Below are 17155 nucleotides of genomic sequence, written 5' to 3'. Positions count from 1 at the left end.
GGGGAGTAGGTGGGAGGGTGGGTGGGGTGATTTAAAAAACCCTACACCTCACTTTGGTTCTCTTTAAGGCTTTGAAGCCTCTGATCCCTGGCAGATCAGGGCCTTACCTCCTGCTTTCATCTAAAATAAGTGGCTTCAGATCCCAATCTCTAAGGGTTCCAGGACCACCCCAAAGTTTGCTTCACTCTGGTTCTGAATAAACTCCCCACCCTACCCCCACCCTCTGACCACGTTGGGCACTTCCTCCTCACCTGCCTGGATCATATGCAGTTCTTCATTCTACAGAGGACAGCAGAATTGTTATTCTATTCCCTGCCTACCTCTAAGGAGTGTGGAGTCTTACCTAGCCCTACCACTGCCCACCCGCCTCTGCCTCTCCGAGGGCAGAGGTTAAAGGGTTATTCCCTGTGGCAAGAAAGACCTGTAGCAAGAAGCACAGTGATGCGATGAGGGGAACCCAGGGATGCTTCATAAACTACATCATGCCTAGCCGTCCTGTGGGTCAGTAGGCAAGGGGGCTACCCATCCAAGTTCCCTGGAGCCACCAGGAGCTTGCAGCACTGGGGAAGCCCACAGGGGACCATGCCCAAGCACTGGCAGCAAGCAGAGCTGTGCGCTGTTGAGGATCCTAACGAGAACATAATTACCCAGGTGTAGAGAGAGCCTCACTGGCCTCTAATTACTGTCTTAATGGAGGCAGGAGAGGGGAGGGGCAGGCACTGGTGGAGAGGGGGTGGGCTAGGGTCCTGGGGTCCCTGGGACCTAGGTGGAGGCTCCTCCCCCTCTGACTGTGATTTTTACACTGTCCTCAGCACCAGTTTGAGTCTTACTCGCCTCAGCTCCAGAATGCTGAGTGGGCTACCGTTTCTGGTCGTTGGTCTAACTTCTCTATTTGTGCCTGAGTGTAAGTCTTCACTTCCCATCGTTCAGCCAGTTTCCTCTCAATAGGCAGGTGCGGTCCATTTACAGTGATGTCAAACAGCAAAGGCCAGGACTCACCAGGACTGTGGGGAGGGAGTAGCCAGTGGAACCACCCAGGTGCACCTTCTCTTCTGCTTTCGAATTAATACCGCAGGGGAAATATTTCCCAGAGACTTGAGTTCTTTGCACAGGGATCATCATATAATACAACTCTCTCTTGAGCCTCAGTTTCTCCTACTTCAAGTGAGGACAATGATAGTCTTCACTATGGTAAAAGATATTCCATGCTCAGCAAGTACCAGGTATTGTGGGTTCAGGACCCAATCCTGGGAGGGGGGCACCACCAGCACTGGGCCCAGCTCTCACCCCAGATAGCTTTCTTCATTCTTGTTGCTTATATAATTTGCATTTTCAATGCTGTTGAATATTTTCTGTCTTCAGGCCTGTGTGCTCCTTATTAGACCCCTAACACTGTTCCCTGCTGGCATGTGTCTGTATGCCTTTGTGGATGATTCCTTTCAAAGTAGTGTCTTCATCTTCCTCTCCTTCCTTGACTCTGTGGCCACACCTTACCAGGTGTCCAGCCAGTGTCCTGTGCTGATGTCATGATCTAAAGAAAATTGTTCCTGACACAACTGCAGGGCATGAGCACAGCCAATGAAAATGTTCTTTGGAGGGCTCACAGCCCCTCCTCCTCCTATGTCCCCAGCAGGACCACTGATATGGAAGTATCCTCCTGACCTAATGCAGCTGGGAAGAGCTTCCAGGCCCTGCCCCCACTCACTCTCCCCATTCCACCAGAAGATGAGTCTATCCCCAGGATGTCCCAGTTGTGACCCTAGGATGGCAACACACAGGGACAATATGGAAGAGGCTAAGAAAAGATTCATGGGATTATGTTTGCTAGGTCTTGCCTCCCAGAAGGCGCTTTGCTTTGCATGACTGAGACTGGCTGAGAAGTCCGTGGACACACCCCAAAGCCGACGGATGTCATCTTCCTGAGGATACAGTGATGGGTTTGTGGTAAGGGATGAGAGAGACATTTCTTGATATGATCCTTGAGGACTTTCTGGAGGCTTTTGAGGCTCCTAAGCATCTTTTCTTAGCCTCTTCCTTATTGCCCCTGCCTCTTGCTATCCTAGGGTCATAACTGGGACGTCCTGCAGATAGACACATACTCTAGTGGAATGGGAAGGTGAGAGTGAGTGGGGGTGGGGCCAGGAAGGCCTTTGAGGCTCCAAACTGACCTCAGGATTCTGCTCAGCTCCAGTTCATCTGCACATTCTTTCCTAACTGCAACCCAGCAAACTGTCCCTTCTCTTCTCCATCTGACCTCTTAGTCGGATTATGCCTGCCCACAACACTGAATAAGAAGAGTATCTCCTGATGACAGAAGAGTAGTCACAGGTACACTGGCTATGGGACTCACTGGATTGTAAGAGTCTGGAGTGCTGACTCAGCACTAGGCTCCTCCCCTAAATCCTCACTGTCTCTTTGGACACTTGTGTTAGGGTGGATTGCACTGTATCTGTCGTCTATAGTTGACTTACAATTCATCTTCCCCTGCTGTTTGCCCAAACACATGCCCAACATGCTATGAGCACCGTTGTGGGCAGGCAACAGGCTGTATTTTTCTTAAAGGACAAGAACAACTTTGTCTTCACTCTGGCATCAAATACCATGAATCAGGATAAGCAAGATGGCTCACTAGTGAACGTGCTTGTCACACAAACATGGCGACTTGAGTTCGTTCCTGAACCTTATAGAAGGAAGGCGCTGACTTCCCAAATAGGAATATAGTATGTGGCACACACTGATAATAAATACAATTTTAAAATCTTTTTGAAAATACCATGGATTAGTCAACCGACTGTTTCAGGAATCCAGGATTAAACTACTTTGTTTATAGTGAAGTGTGGGTACTGAAACACCTACTAGTTACGGAGAGCCGACAGTGCCAAGGAGCCGATGGAGCTTAGTAGGTTTCCAGGTATAAAGAATAGCCTTGGCCAATGAAGGGGCTGATAATTCCACTCATGACCATCTCTGGGATTTCATTCTAATTAACAGAGAATAGACGCTGTGTTCCAAAGCCTGCTTTAGCCTGCTCATCAGGTAAAACACTCAGTGCCCTTTCTTCCATGGTCAGAAATTACTGCAAGCGTTCAAAGAGGAAAGAGGGAATCACTAACCAAAGAGAGGCAACTGGGCATTCCTTCCTCCTCATTTGAAAGGAAGCTGTGTGTGCTGCTCAGATCATGCAGTAAAGACTCTCCCTTGTATTCTGAGAGGCTCAGAAATAAACTCCCCGCTGTATACTTTGCTGAGTGATCAGATGAGTTTATAATGACCAAGTGGGCCCAAATATAGTGTGAAGATGCCGCAGCTCACAGCCCTCGATGCTGCTGACTGCTTCTGCCCAGCTTGGGCTTCAGCAGTGCTTCCAGCCCTCTCCCTCTGTGCTGAGAGACAGGGCATGCTCTCGATACCAGCAAGTCGAAGGGTGCCTATCTGTGTGGCTTCTGAGGGTTGGGTACTTTTCCTTCCTTCTCTAGGCTCCTGAGGCTTCCTAGGTAGAAGACAGCTCTGGAGGTTCACTGGTACCCAGGCCTGTGGGGGAGGGGTGGGAGAAGCTCTGAGTGACTTGTGTAAGGAACACACACACACACACACACACACACAGAGAGAGAGAGAGAGAGAGAGAGAGAGCCCTGAAAGAGTGTGTTATTGATGTGAGTGTGGTCATGGCAAGGACTTCACTACCTCACACCCATGGGAGTGGCAAAGCCTTCCCCCAATTCCAGGACAAATGTTGACAAAGTTCCCAGAAAGCCTGCACTGCAGCCTCCTCCTCCTCTTCCTCCTCCCTTTCCTCCTCCTTTTCCTCCTCCTCCTCTTCCTCCTCCTTTTTCTCCTCCTCCTCCTCCTCTTCCTCCTCCTCCTCTTCCTCCCCTCCCCCTTCCCCTTGATGAGACTGCTCTCCTGCAGGGACCTCCCATGGAGACAATTTAAGGACTCCCTGTGCTGTGTGTTATAAACTCACTGAGTTTCCAGGTTGCATAGCAGGTGTTCATCTGATTGAGCACAACCCCTCCAATCCCAGCTTCTCTGTACACATACCCCCTTTTTTATTCATACCCATGTTGCCACAATCAAATTCCCAATCCCAAGATGTGCAAGACCAGAAACAGACCCAAACTGTCTCCCGTACCACTGTGAGTGGCTGTGAGCTTCTGTGAGGCTGGGATGCTTTTGGCTGCCTTCCTCCACAGCCTCAGCGTGGCCCCTGCTTCTGCCATAAGAAGCATAAGAAGCAGGGCCTGCACTGAGAACAAACTCAATCAGTGAGCTCCAAATTCAGGGAGAGACCCTGTCTCAAAAAATACAATGGAGAGCATTTCTGATAGCCACCCAACCTCTGCATGTACACACACACATTTACTGACACATACATACACACACACACACACACACACACACACATATTCACTGACACATACACACACATTCACTGACACACTCACACACACTCATACACTACACACATTCACACATGTGTGCACACACACTCACAAAAAACACACATACTTACACACACACTAATATACTTACACATATGTGCATGCACACACATACTCACACACTCACACATATACACTCACACACATACACACTCATACACACTCCAACATATGTGCATGAACACACAATCATACACTCACAAATATACACACATGCTCATACACACATCACACATGTGTGCACACACACTCACATACACACTCCTACATGTACATTCACACCTATGTGCACACATATACACTCATGCTCTTTGATGATGAAATGAGTGTACTCCCTCCATTAGCTTTTCCCTTCACTGACTGCCCTGACCCAGAAGCACCTCCACTGCCTTTACATAGGGAGAGATTTAGAGACTGGCAGGGCACTTTTTTAGTGTCAATGAAAGACTGAGAACTTTGCCGAGACTTCTTGGGGAGATTTGAACAGTAACAACAGAAGGGCTGGAGTGTCTGCAGCTCTCTTGAGCACCAAGGAATGGAAACTGTCACATGTGCCTGCTGAAGACAGCAACCAGATGCCCCGATTGAGTTACATGATGACCTCTGCCTCTCACGCATTCTTTCTGGCCTTGTAATTCCACAGTAAATTGTCTTCTCAACAAAGAAAAGAAATCCCAGCTGATCCTAATTTGATTTATGTATGGGTACTATCTGTGTGGCTTGGTGCCGTTGCTACTACATAGGGCTTGTTAGAGCTGGGAATTTTCAGTCCCCAGCCTGTATTTGAGGAACGAGAATTGGTATCTCAGAAAAATCTGCAAAGGCTCTGGATCCACAAATTAGCACTCCTGGGCTTGTGCTCCTCTGAGGAAACAATGCATGCTTTTGGTGATGTCACTATGCCAGGGCCCTGACAAAGACTGTGTTGGGAGCCACAGTGAGAGCTGTACACAGTGCCCATCTCACAATTAACCTGGCTCCCCAGCAACACAGAGAAATGCCTTCCGTTCGCTGGTATGTGACCATCACAGTGGGAAGACGGCTGAGAGAAGACACTGGGTCCATGAGGCAGGAAGCATCTCAAACAATGTGACAAAGGTTACAGCATTCAGTGAAATACAGGCTTTTGCTTTTGAGCTTCTACAGAAATTTTAGTTTCCATATTTATGGGCGTTATCTCACTGATACTAAGTAGAATTAGATTTCTTGTTCTACACATTGTATATGTGTTTGTGCACGTGCAGGTGTATGTGCGTGTGTGTGTGTGTAAGGGTTTATGTGCATGTGTAAGTGTATGTTCACATGCAGGTATGTGTATACGTGGACAGTTGTGTGTGTGTATGTGTGTGCATGTATAAGGGTGTATGTGCATGTGTAAGTATATGTGTGTGCATGTGTAAGTGTGTATTCACATACAGGTGTGTGTATTCATGTATAGGTGTGTGTGTATACATGTACAGGTATGTGTATACATGTGTAAGTATATGTGTGTACATGTATAAGGGTGTGTATATACACATGCAGGTGTGTATACATATACAGTGTGTGTAAGGGTATGTGTGTATACACATGAAGGTGTGTGTGTGTATACATGTACAGGTATATGTGTGCATGTGTAAGTATATGTGTGTATACATGTACAGGTGTGTGTGTGTGTGTGTGTGTGTGTGTGTGTGTGAGAGAGAGAGAGAGAGAGAGAGAGAGAGAGAGAGAGAGGCATGAGGGAGGTACCTTTTCTGCCTAGCAACATCAGTATCATTTTCCTGGGGTCAGGACTCTTGAATCAGCTTGATTCTTTCTTGCTTATAACCAACATCCTATCCATCAGCCAACCCTGAAAACATCATCACCATCAAACTAACCCAACCACTTGGGTAAGAGCAGAAACAACCTGGTTCTGTCTTGTTCTCTCATGTCCTGCATTTTTCCTCTCTTGGATGGCAAGGCATGGTCCCACTAAAAGGCAAATCAGGCCTTGCCAGTGTTCAGCCTCAGAACCTCGGCCTGTTCAGAATCCATGTGAATTAGGTATCTTGTCCCTTTGTCATCTGTCCCTTGCAGCTTCTTCACAGCCCTTGAGAAGTGCACCTGCTAGTCCCTGACTTTGAAGTCTGATCCTGTGAGTCTGGGCGAGAGGCTTCTGTGACATCACTGGTTCTAGAGGGATTGGCTGCCCAGACCTGTTTTATTTGTCAGTTACTAGTACCTGACTTGGGCTGGGCGGGGTTGGGGGTGGGGGTGGGGCATAAGGCAGCATGGGTTGTGTCAGTGGCTCTATGCAGGTGCTTGCTATCCTGGACTAAGTGGAAACCAGAGAATGGGCCCCTTCCCATAATGAAACATGATTACACACAGGCTGTTACAGTGTCATCCGGAAGGGATCATCTGAGCTGTGCAATTAGCTCCGGTTTCACAGGAGAGAGGCGTCTTGTCCATGTAGGCAGCAGGCTCACCTCACACAGGATGCTGGGGAGGCGGCTCTTCCTGCAGTGTACTGACAGCCCACTGCATTGCTCCATGTTCCTGTCTGGCTTTCCCGAGGTAATGAAGGCAGCTTCACAAGGGCCCTTGTACCAGCTGTGCCTGCTGGAGAGCCCACTACACTCCTGTCAGTCTAGCCTGTCACTCCACACTGTCAGTTCCACATCTGCTGTCCCTTCTTGCCCTCCGTCACCTTTGAGCCTGCTTGTCTCCTTGAGTATGACTCTGCAGCTCCTACTGTATGTCCCCCACTTTCTGGGCTGTGCATCTCAGACCTCTGACATGTCCTGGGTCCACTGGATCCATTCTCACCATCTCTGGTGTTGTCACCATGACACCTACCACACCCTCTTTTCGTTAGGTTGTCAGCTTAATTTCCAAGTCTAGGGAGCCTGTCAAGGGGACATGAGAGGCCCCAGTCTTCTGATTTGAGCATCATCCAGGTGTTCTAGAAGGGCTCCGGTTGAAAGCAACAGGAAATGGCTTCTTTAAGGAGAATGGAAATCGTTCCATGCACCCTTGGGTAACTCAAAAAAGCAAAGGATGATGACTTGAGAAAAAAAAAAAAAACAAACCACTTAGTACTGAGTTGGAGGATCCAGGGACAGGAAATGGTGATAGAATCTTTGGGCGTCACCTTTGAGGTGCAGCAAAGAGAGTCCTTAAAGTCACAAAGATGACATTCTACACTCCCTGGGGAGAGGATTTCATTCCAAGCTCTCTTTGTCTGGGGGGCAGGATGGGGATGGGGGTGGGCAGCACTGGGTTTCCCCACTGTTTCCCCATGATAAGACAGCAGTCATAGGAGCTCCCTTGGGAAGCTTCCTCAGGGAAGTGATTCTGGAAACATGGGCCTCTCTGGGTGTAGCCTGGCCAGGCATTCTGCTTGGTGCTTCTCTGGCAGCTTCCAGCAAGGGTTGTGCTTCATAGCTTGGTCTGGGACTCAGTCTTCTCATCTGAAAATGGGAACAATCAGCAAGGCTGTGGTGAGGCTTATTACGAGACAGAGACACACTCACTCTAATGAATGCCAATGGTTAGTAGCAAGACAAACAGTAGAGGGAGGGCAAAAAGAAGAGAGGGAAGAAAGGAGAGATAGAAAGAGGACTTATATACTCTCAAGGGATTGTTACAAGCCCCCTCCCCACTTCCTCTTTTCCCTGTGGTTCCTTACCCTCTCCACTTGTGGATGTGTAGCCTCAAGGAGGGACCTCAGGGATTTCCTGGCTGATAAGCCTCACACCCAGTGCAGACTCACAGGATCAGAATGGAGGGACACCAGTCCTATTAACAGTGTGGGCTTTGGAGACAGCTATCCTAATTCTGACACAGTTTTATGATCTGGGTTCATGGTAGGGTAGCACTGAACTGTACAGGAAGCAGAGAAACAAAAACTTGCTTCCGATGTGTAGGCTTATATTTTTCAGAACCTACTTTAATAAGGGTTCTTAACTGAGTCAACCTCCCTTATAGCCCACTGACCAAAGGTCATGGGGAAAAACAGCTCATAGGACAAGGGGGATTTGGACCTGTCTAGAAGTAGTTCCTTGGGGTGACTCCAATCTTCGTTGTCTGCAGTCCAGTCCACCAGCAAAACATAAAACAGGAATCAGCAGTAGTGGCTCAATCCAGAAGAAACCCCAAAGCTCCGCCAGTCAGCAGGAGTCTGTCAAAGTGGCCAGAAGCAGTGAGAACACCACCAGAAGTTCTCTGGTGCATTTCTCTCTATGAAGTCACAACAAGCAAAGATCAGAGAAGAAAGCAAGGTGAACCAAGGCCAGAGCATCGTCCACTGTTGGGTTGTACTTAACACTGTTTCCAAACGTCCTGTGTCCTCTCAAGTGTCACCTCCAGCAAGATGTCATGTGCCCTTTCACCAGGCAGCTTCCAAAAAAATATAGCATGTGTCCATTTTCAGCATCTTCTCACATGTCTTCAGCAAAATATCCTCACACATGCCTCCCATAAGACTGTTTCCAGAAAAACATCACATGACACACCAGACATTTCCACTTCTAGGGTTGACAGGAAGCACTGGCATCTATGTAAAAACCCATGAGCTCCTGCTCTAAGTCACATGCTGTTCCAGGGGCTGGTTTACAGTGTGGCAGGCTAGCCCCCCTGACCTGGCTTGGGCTCACGGGTATCCCTTATGCTGGCATCACTACAGAGCTGCACAACTACTGGTAGGCAATGTAGAAGGGGCTAGAAGGATGGCTCATCATCTAAGACAGCGATTCTCAACCTGTGGATCATGACTCCTAAACTCATCAGAAAACACGGATATTTACATCATGATTCACAACAGTAGCAAAATTACAGTTATGCAGTACGAATGAAAATAGTTTTATGGTTGGGGGTCACCACAACATGAGGAACTATATTAAAGGGTCGCAGCATCAGGAAAAGGTTGAGAACCACTGATCTAAGAGCTCTTGCAAAGGCCCTGGGTTCAGTTCCCAGCACCCACATTATGGTTCAGAATCACCTGTAACTCCAGCTCCAGAGAACAAAAACCTCAGCCTTCTGCTGTGCAATGCACATAAACTCATGAAAGCAAGCGCACACACATATAAAATAGATACATACGTCTAAAGGCAGTTTCAGAAGACATGGTCTCTGTTTTCAGGGAACCTTGGTTCTAAAGGGAACAGATCTTTCAATTACAGATCGGCTCCCCAGGGTTGGTTAGGTGGGGTGCATTCCAGCCAGAAGGAAGTATATCCAAACTCCTAAGACTGGGAAACACCACGTTGGAACTCTGAAAGACTGAGAAAGGAGAGATATTCTGACCCACAGTGGAGCAGGGAGGGAGGTCAAGGTGAGGCTGGTCGGGGAGAGGGTTTGACCTTCATTCTAAGAGTTCTGGGCTCTGGGAGAGGGGTGAAAGCAGGAGACCCTGGGTTGTCTTTATATAGAGCAGGTGCCATGCTAGCTGCTGAGGAGAGAAAGGCCTGGAAAGCAGGCATGGGAATATGCAGAAGGGACAAGGCTGTGACAGCAACAGTGGGCTGAGGAACACAGACAGGAGTGCTAAGGCAGTGAGCAGTGGTGAGGCCGGGGCATGGACGATGCAGCTGATTCTTTGGGCAGAGTGAAGAATGAAGTCAGGAGAATGAGGGAGAGGCGTGGGGTCTGATTTCCCCATGAGTTCTGGTTTCTAAGGGGGAAGATGGTAATGAGGCAAAGGAAAGGGCGGCATTGCAGGGTACCCCATGTCTCCATCAGCTTGGTGTTTAATGGACATGCAGGGTCAGAGGATGGATCTGAGCTGGAGGATTAGGTTGGGGCCACAGCAGTGGTATGGTAGGTCTTGAAGCCATGAGCAGAAACAAACTTGTGGAGAAACATGATACGTGTGAGGGGAATCTCTGGGTGAGTGTGATCCTACTGTGGCAGAGATTCAGAAGGCTTTGTGTGTGTGTGATGTGTGTGTATGTATGTGTCTGAGTTTGTGTATGGTGTGTGTGCCTGTGTGTATGTACGTGTCTGAGTGTGTGTATGTGTGTGTATGTGTGTCTGAGTGTGTGTGTGTGTATGTGTGTGAGATGTGTGTGAGTATGTGTGTGTGTGTGTATGTACGTGTCTGAGTGTGTGTGTGATGTCTGTGCCTATGTGTATGTACGTATCTGAGTGTGTGTATGTGTGTCTGAGTATGTGTGTGTGATGTGTGTGTGTATGAGTGTGTGTGGTGCGTGCTTGTGTGTATTTTATTTGATCCTTTTGTCATCTAATAAAGGTTGGACTTCAGAAGAGGCAACACAGCACAGGCAGAAGGAGAGAGAGAGCAGAGGGTATGAGGCCCAGTAGGGGGTCTGCTCACCTACACCAAAACACACAAACAATTCAAGCCTGACACTTTGATTGAACTTAATCTCTCCTTTTCTAACGCCTTCCTGGGAAGAATTATGAGCTCAGTTTCCCTTGACAGCACCAGGGGAAGGACAGTATTGGCAATGGCATAAAGTGGAGAAGAGAGACAGGGGATGTGAGAGATGGGACATTCATCCTGAGCTGAGTCCTGGAGCACCCTTCAGACGGAGACAGAGAGAAGCCAAGGGCTTTAAAAATAGAAGTGCTTATCTGCTTTGGGGGACAGCAATCCAGAGGAAAACTCAGGCTCCTGATTCTAGCCAAGCACTGGATCTCCAGGGATGCAGAAAGAGTCCCAGTCCCTGGGTAGTGGGCAAGGCCAGGCACAGCCAGGACTCTGAAGACAGAGAGGTCAATGCATAAGAGACAGACATGTTTCCTTACTAAGACGGCAGTGTGGATGGGGATGGTAGTAGTCGGGATAGGCTATGCTGGGGTTACTGGCAACACTTGCATGTAATTGTACTTCCCTTTTAATTCAGTGTGGGAGGGATGGGGCTGAGAGAGGCTCAGGTGCTAGTGAAATCAGCACAGGTAATAGGCAGTGCTGTGTTAGGTCGAGGGAATGAAAGTCCCATGAGATCTTGGTAGAGGCAGGAGACTTCCCAACAGCCTTTCATTTCCAGGAAAGTTTTAGCTTTGCAGAAAAATTGAAAAGACATCACAGACTCAAGTGCCCCCTAAAGGCAGAGAAGGGCTGAAGGTTTTAGAAGGACCTCTGTTCATGATAGTGGGAAAGGCGTGACCCCACAGGTGTTTCTGTCCGTGGTGGCTTCAGCGTGAGACAAAAGCTCCTCACAGGGTGGGTCAGAAAACAGAGCTTGCAAAGCTGGAAGCAGGAGCCAGGCATTTTCTAAAGTACTTCTCCTAAGGATCTACTTTCATAGCTTTCAAAATAGTGCCACAATCTGGGTGCCCAGGAATCAAAACAGGAGCCAGTGGGGAATTCCAGATCCTGACTTAATCACATCTTACACTGGTGTGGTGTACTCATCATGATTAACGAGCTGGCTTTCTTTAGCTTAGCCTGATACCCATTTCTCTCCCATTGTACCACCCAGGACACCATAGTATATTTGACCATCATGTTTCTCTGGGCTCCTCGGAAGTGCAACATTTCTCAGACCTTTCCTTGTTTTGATAGTCTTGATACTTTCGAGAACTGACATGTCTTCTTGTAGGATGTCCCTTGGGGATCTGTCCAGTATTTCCTCATTACTGGATTGGGGTTAGTGACTAGGGTAGGGGGACATCAGAAGTTAAGATGTCGTCTCATCACATTGTTGTAAAGCTATACCTTAGTTTATCACTGTTGCTACCAATCCTTATTGGCAGAACGGAGTGTTTACCGGGCTTCCCATGATGAGCCATCTTCACTTCCCTGCTGCCAATGTCTGTTTGTCTGTCAGAGCATCACATGCAGTCTGTCTGCAAGGAGTGAGTGGCAGTCTTCCCTCCATGAGTGTTGATGGCATCAGTGATGGAAGCTTCTTTTGTGTGTGCGAGAGAGCTGCCTCTCCTCTGTTCAATTGTCTTTGTATGGATTTGTGGATCTGGTTTTATATACTGTGTTAAAATGCTTCCAGCCTAGTCTCTGAGGCCTTTTCAATTGGCAGTCGTGTTTACTTGACACCTCACTCTCAATGGGTTTGTATTTTTAGAGCTATTTAACCTTGGACACATCAAGATACCACAGCCTCATTCTAAGTATTTTCCAAGCCAGTCATTTCTCTACAGAGAACTGGTTCTTTTCATTGAATAATGACATTGGAAACTGCTATGACGACCCTAGAGGGAAGCTGAGTCTTTAGGCCATTGGGGATGTGCCCTCAGAAGGGGCTGTGGAGGGTCCAAACACCTCTCTGCTTTCAGACTTGAGGTGTGTCTGCTACTCATCACTGCCTCCCACTGTCCACCAGATGCTCTGCCAGCTGCCTCAGGGCCTTCATCAGATGCAGTGAATCTCCAAAACGGAATTGAACAAACCTCTTCTAGTCATGAATAGTTTAATTTCAGGTATTTTGTTGTGGTAATAAAAAGCTAACACAGAAACCAAGTGTCATTGATTATGGGATATCTTAGCTGGCAGAATAAGTGTTTATAAACCACACACACACACACACACACACACACACACACCAGTAAATATACATAGGTATCTCTACCTGCATTAAGCTGAAAATGATAACTCCAACTTGAATCCAGTATCATGGGGACTGTTCCAGCCTCTGCTCTTGTCAGTAAATTTTCACTCTAACAATAAGAAAACTGGCTTTGACTGTATATCACCTATTTACCAAGGTTCAATTATAGCACATGTAGTGGGCTCAGAGCTGTGCCCATGTAGGGACTCGCTTTATCAGCCCAGGTGCTGATGCTCCATTTCCAGTTACTTAGCTCTGTGTCTTTTCTTCCCACCCCTTCACCAAGGTTAGACCTGACATTCATAGCATACTTTAGAGTCTCTGAGAGTCATGGTGAGTGTTCAGGATTTTCCTACCCCCTAATATAAAAATTTGCATATTTTAAAGGTTGCTGTTTATGCTGAAACCTCCTGTGAGTTTTCAAAATTATATAATTCCACTCATCCACCATAACCATGCCACACATAAAAATTTGATTGTCCTAAAACTATCTTACGCTTCACATATTCATCCCCACTCTCCTGACCCTCCAGCATTCACTGGTCTCTCTACATCATGCCTAGAATGTTATATGATTGAACTTGTGTGGCACATAGCATTCTCAGATAGGCTTCTCAGGCAGTCTGCGTTGGCTCTCCTGCATCCCCTCTCACGTACCACAGCTCACTTATTTTCATTAGCACACATTGGAGGTACCTGTTGGGGTACATTGTAAAGATGTGTCACTGTAGACTCAATTGTTCATTTCTGTATTGGCAAAGAGCTGAGTGCTGGCCAGATTCTGGTATTGTTCCTATGGCCCAACACCAGGTTTTCTTTTTTGTAAACATTCACCTTCTTTACTTGGCTTAATAAAGATCTGAAAGCCAATGGCTAGGCAGAAAGTGGAGGGCAGAATTTCTTTCATATATATATATACATATATATATATATATATATATATATATATATATATATATAATACTTTTTATTAGGTATTTTTGGAGGGCAGAATTTCAAACATAAAAAAGAAAGGATCTCCCTGAGAGAAGAAACCAGAAGCAGGAGATTCGCCAGTGCGGCACAGAGGTGGACAGACGTGAACAGGTGCTGAAAGACCCAACCACATGGCTAGACTAGTTGGGTTAATTAAGATCGAGTTAGCCAGGAGGTAGCCCAAGCTAAAGGCTTAAGCTATAATAAAAGTTAATAAGTCTCTGTGTCATTATTTAACCTCTGGCAGGCCCAGAGAGTCCCACTATATTTAGCACCTAATGTGGGGCACCACATGTTGGCAGACACTTTAGCTATTTTATTGGGTTCTATTATCTACTACCCTGCCAACCCCTGTTCCACCCTAATCTCTTCCACCGCTCTCCAACACTAGCTGAGAGAAAGGTTAGGGGGGAAAGGGGATGTAGACCTCTTTAGACGACTTCCTGATGATTAGGGGCATCAAGTTCCTCGGGGCAAGTCCAATCTCTATCGTCAGGAGGATAACTCCAACCAGCAATCCAACAAATGCAACAAACCAGGAATCCAGAAATGCAGCAATAGCAAATGCAGCAGCAGGAAGCAGCAGCAGCAGCAGCAAGGGAGCAGCTGCCACCACAGGCCCTCTCAGGGCTCTCACATTTATACTCTCTCAAGAGTCCACAGAATTCCAAACACGAACTATATGCAGCTGGCAAAACAACAACAACAACAACAACAAAACAAAACAAAAAAACCATGCCCTTTTGCCAGAACACGAGGCAATCATAGCTACTCTGGATAAACTGAAGCAGCCTCATATCCCACATCTGGGATTAAAACAAAAAAACATATTCATAAAACATAACAGGTTTTTAAAGACACCAAAATTGCCATTACAGATACCAACTTTATTTCCTTCAGCTATCGCAGGCTTTGCTGATTGCTTAAAGTAGGGGCAATCGAGGTGATAGCAGAAGCACTTGCATGCAGCTCTTGTGTGGATGCAGCTCTTGCATGCAGCTCTTGTGTGGATGTAAACTTTCAGATTGGAGGCTGGGGAGATGACTGAGTATGTAAAGTACTTGCCTTGCAAGCACAAGGACCTGAGCTCAGCCTCCAGAACCTACATGAGGAAAAGCCAGGCACGGTGTCACACATTGTACTCTTAGCACTGGGGACAAAGACTCAAGGAGATCCCTGGTGCTCAGCAACCAGCCAGCCTGACCCACTTAGTGGGCTCTAGGTCATCAAGTGGCTGTCTTAAAATAGATGGGCAGTGTGTTTGAGCCTGTTGTCTGGACTCCTCACACACACATAAGAACACGTAAACACAAGCACACACTCATACATATAATAAAGGCATTCAGATGAATTGGGAAATTCCCCAAAGCATAAGTGTTTGATCCTAGTGAAGCTTTGTGTCATCATTAAAAAAACAAATAAGCAAAACCCCAGCGATGTTTGAGTGTGTCTGTTGCTCTGCATTGTCACCAACATTCAGTGCTTTGGGGTTTGGGGATTTTAACTGCTTTAATATATAGTGATATCTCATTTTTAAAAAATTCAGTAACTTACAAATTTCAATGGTGCTGAGTATCTTTTATCATTTAAAAGTTTTTTTTTTCTTTAGTGAGGAATCTGTTTGGATCCAGAAAACAGATTTTTGTGTGTGTGTGTGTTTTACTGTTGAGTTCTTAATGGTCTTTGTATACTTGGGATACAAGTCTTTTATTAGATCTATATGCTTTGAGAATATTTTTCTGCCAGCCTGTGGCTTATCCTTTCATTCTGTAACACAACACTCATTTATTTGCACAGCAGAAATCTTAACTTTTAATAAAGCCCAACTTGGTTTTTCTTTCACAGACTGAGCTCCTGATACTACTACATCTCATAGCCCGTTGCCAGGCCAGTGGCCACCTGTCCTTGCTCACATTTCAGAAGCTTCTGACTCTGCGCTTGACGGGTAGCTCCAACTGAACACAGCGAGGACAAGATGAACTCTGTGTGAGAACCAATTCTTTCTTCCCATGCTGCGCATAGATGCATTTTTCACCACCGTGGTTTAGTTTTTCTGTGTGCAGATAACGCATATATTTTGTTGGATTTATATCTAAGTATTTGCCATTTTAGTGTGGTTATAAATGGTGGGTTTTTTTAAATCTTCACATGCTGCTGAAATGAAGAAAAATTTTCATACTTATATTTTATATGTGTGCGACTTTTATTTTGTTAATTCGTTGTGAGGTTCACATCATGCACCTAATCCCACTCATCTCCCCATACCCCCATAACCCCTCCACCCTTGCAAACTCCCCCCCAAAAGAAAACAAAATCTAAAAATAAAACAACAGTAACAAAACCTGCGGTGTGTCACTGAGTGTGACACAGTATAGCGCTTTGCTCAAACAACTTCTCTTGCAAATGTTCATTGCATTGGTCTGGTTTGAGGCCTCTGGCTTCTGCTACACCACCAATACTGGATCCCCACTGGGGTTCTTCTCAGATATCCTTCTGTTGCCCTGTGTCATGGAGATCCTAAAGCTTTGATTCTTCAGGATTGGTCCCTTCACTCGCTCCAGCAGTTCATAGATGGGGTAGATGTTGGGGCAGGACAACTCAGAGTGCTGCATCTGGTCCTGGGTGGTTGCTTTTTTGTTTAGCAATCCAGATCTCCTGCACTTTCACCACCAGGGCCAGCTTTCCAGCACAGCCTTGGCTAGGGGCTGGGCCAGCAGAGTAGTGAGGGAGGGGTGGGGCTGGTTCTCCTACTTTCGTGCCCTTGGGACTATTCTCCCATGTTGCCCAGGCAAGAGAGGCCAGCTTTCGCAGATACTACAGCTGGTGAGGAACGGGGCGAGCTCTGCACAGCCCTCAGACATCAAGATGGACCCAGGAGGCAGCCCAGACATCTGCACGGCCTTCAGTGATAACATGGGTCAAGGACATTGCCGCAGATTCCTGCTGCTTCAGGGCCAAAGACCCAGACATGGCCCTAAGGGGCAGTACTGGCTAGGACCTAGGCATGGCCTCAGATGGCAGCAGGAGCTATTCACCTCTGGCTGTTCGTCCCCCCCTCACATCTCCAGTTCCTCCTCTCTCCATAGTGCGCAAACCGTCCCCACTTCTCTCTCAATTCTCTACCATACTTGCTCATCATAGTGGCGCCCACCTGCACGCCACCATGCGGCGGGGTGGGTGTACTTCTGAGCATCTTCTGTGTGCGTGCCCACCAACCATCACAGCATGGCAGCTGGCGTG

The 17155-nt window shown here is 47.0% G+C and overlaps 2 long non-coding RNA genes across 2 annotated transcripts; both read right to left on the bottom strand.

The window, feature by feature from the left end:
• Positions 1 to 3245: 3245 nt before the first annotated feature.
• Gm19872 (predicted gene, 19872) lies at positions 3246 to 6519 on the bottom strand. Its single transcript, NR_166506.1, has 2 exons — positions 6174 to 6519; positions 3246 to 3531 (listed from the first exon to the last, which is right to left on the bottom strand). It is a non-coding gene; the product is annotated as a predicted gene, 19872 (long non-coding RNA).
• Positions 6520 to 7600: 1081 nt separating this feature from the next.
• Positions 7601 to 8600, bottom strand: 4930535O05Rik (RIKEN cDNA 4930535O05 gene). Its single transcript, NR_166505.1, has 3 exons — positions 8453 to 8600; positions 8098 to 8291; positions 7601 to 7879 (listed from the first exon to the last, which is right to left on the bottom strand). It is a non-coding gene; the product is annotated as an RIKEN cDNA 4930535O05 gene (long non-coding RNA).
• Between the last annotated feature and the right edge of the window lie 8555 nt (positions 8601 to 17155).

The sequence above is a fragment of the Mus musculus genome, chromosome 8 (assembly GCF_000001635.26).
Source record: "Mus musculus strain C57BL/6J chromosome 8, GRCm38.p6 C57BL/6J".
Taxonomy (NCBI): domain Eukaryota; kingdom Metazoa; phylum Chordata; class Mammalia; order Rodentia; family Muridae; genus Mus; species Mus musculus.
The sequence above is the reverse complement of the archived record's forward strand: the minus strand, read 5'-3'. Positions and strand labels throughout refer to the sequence as shown.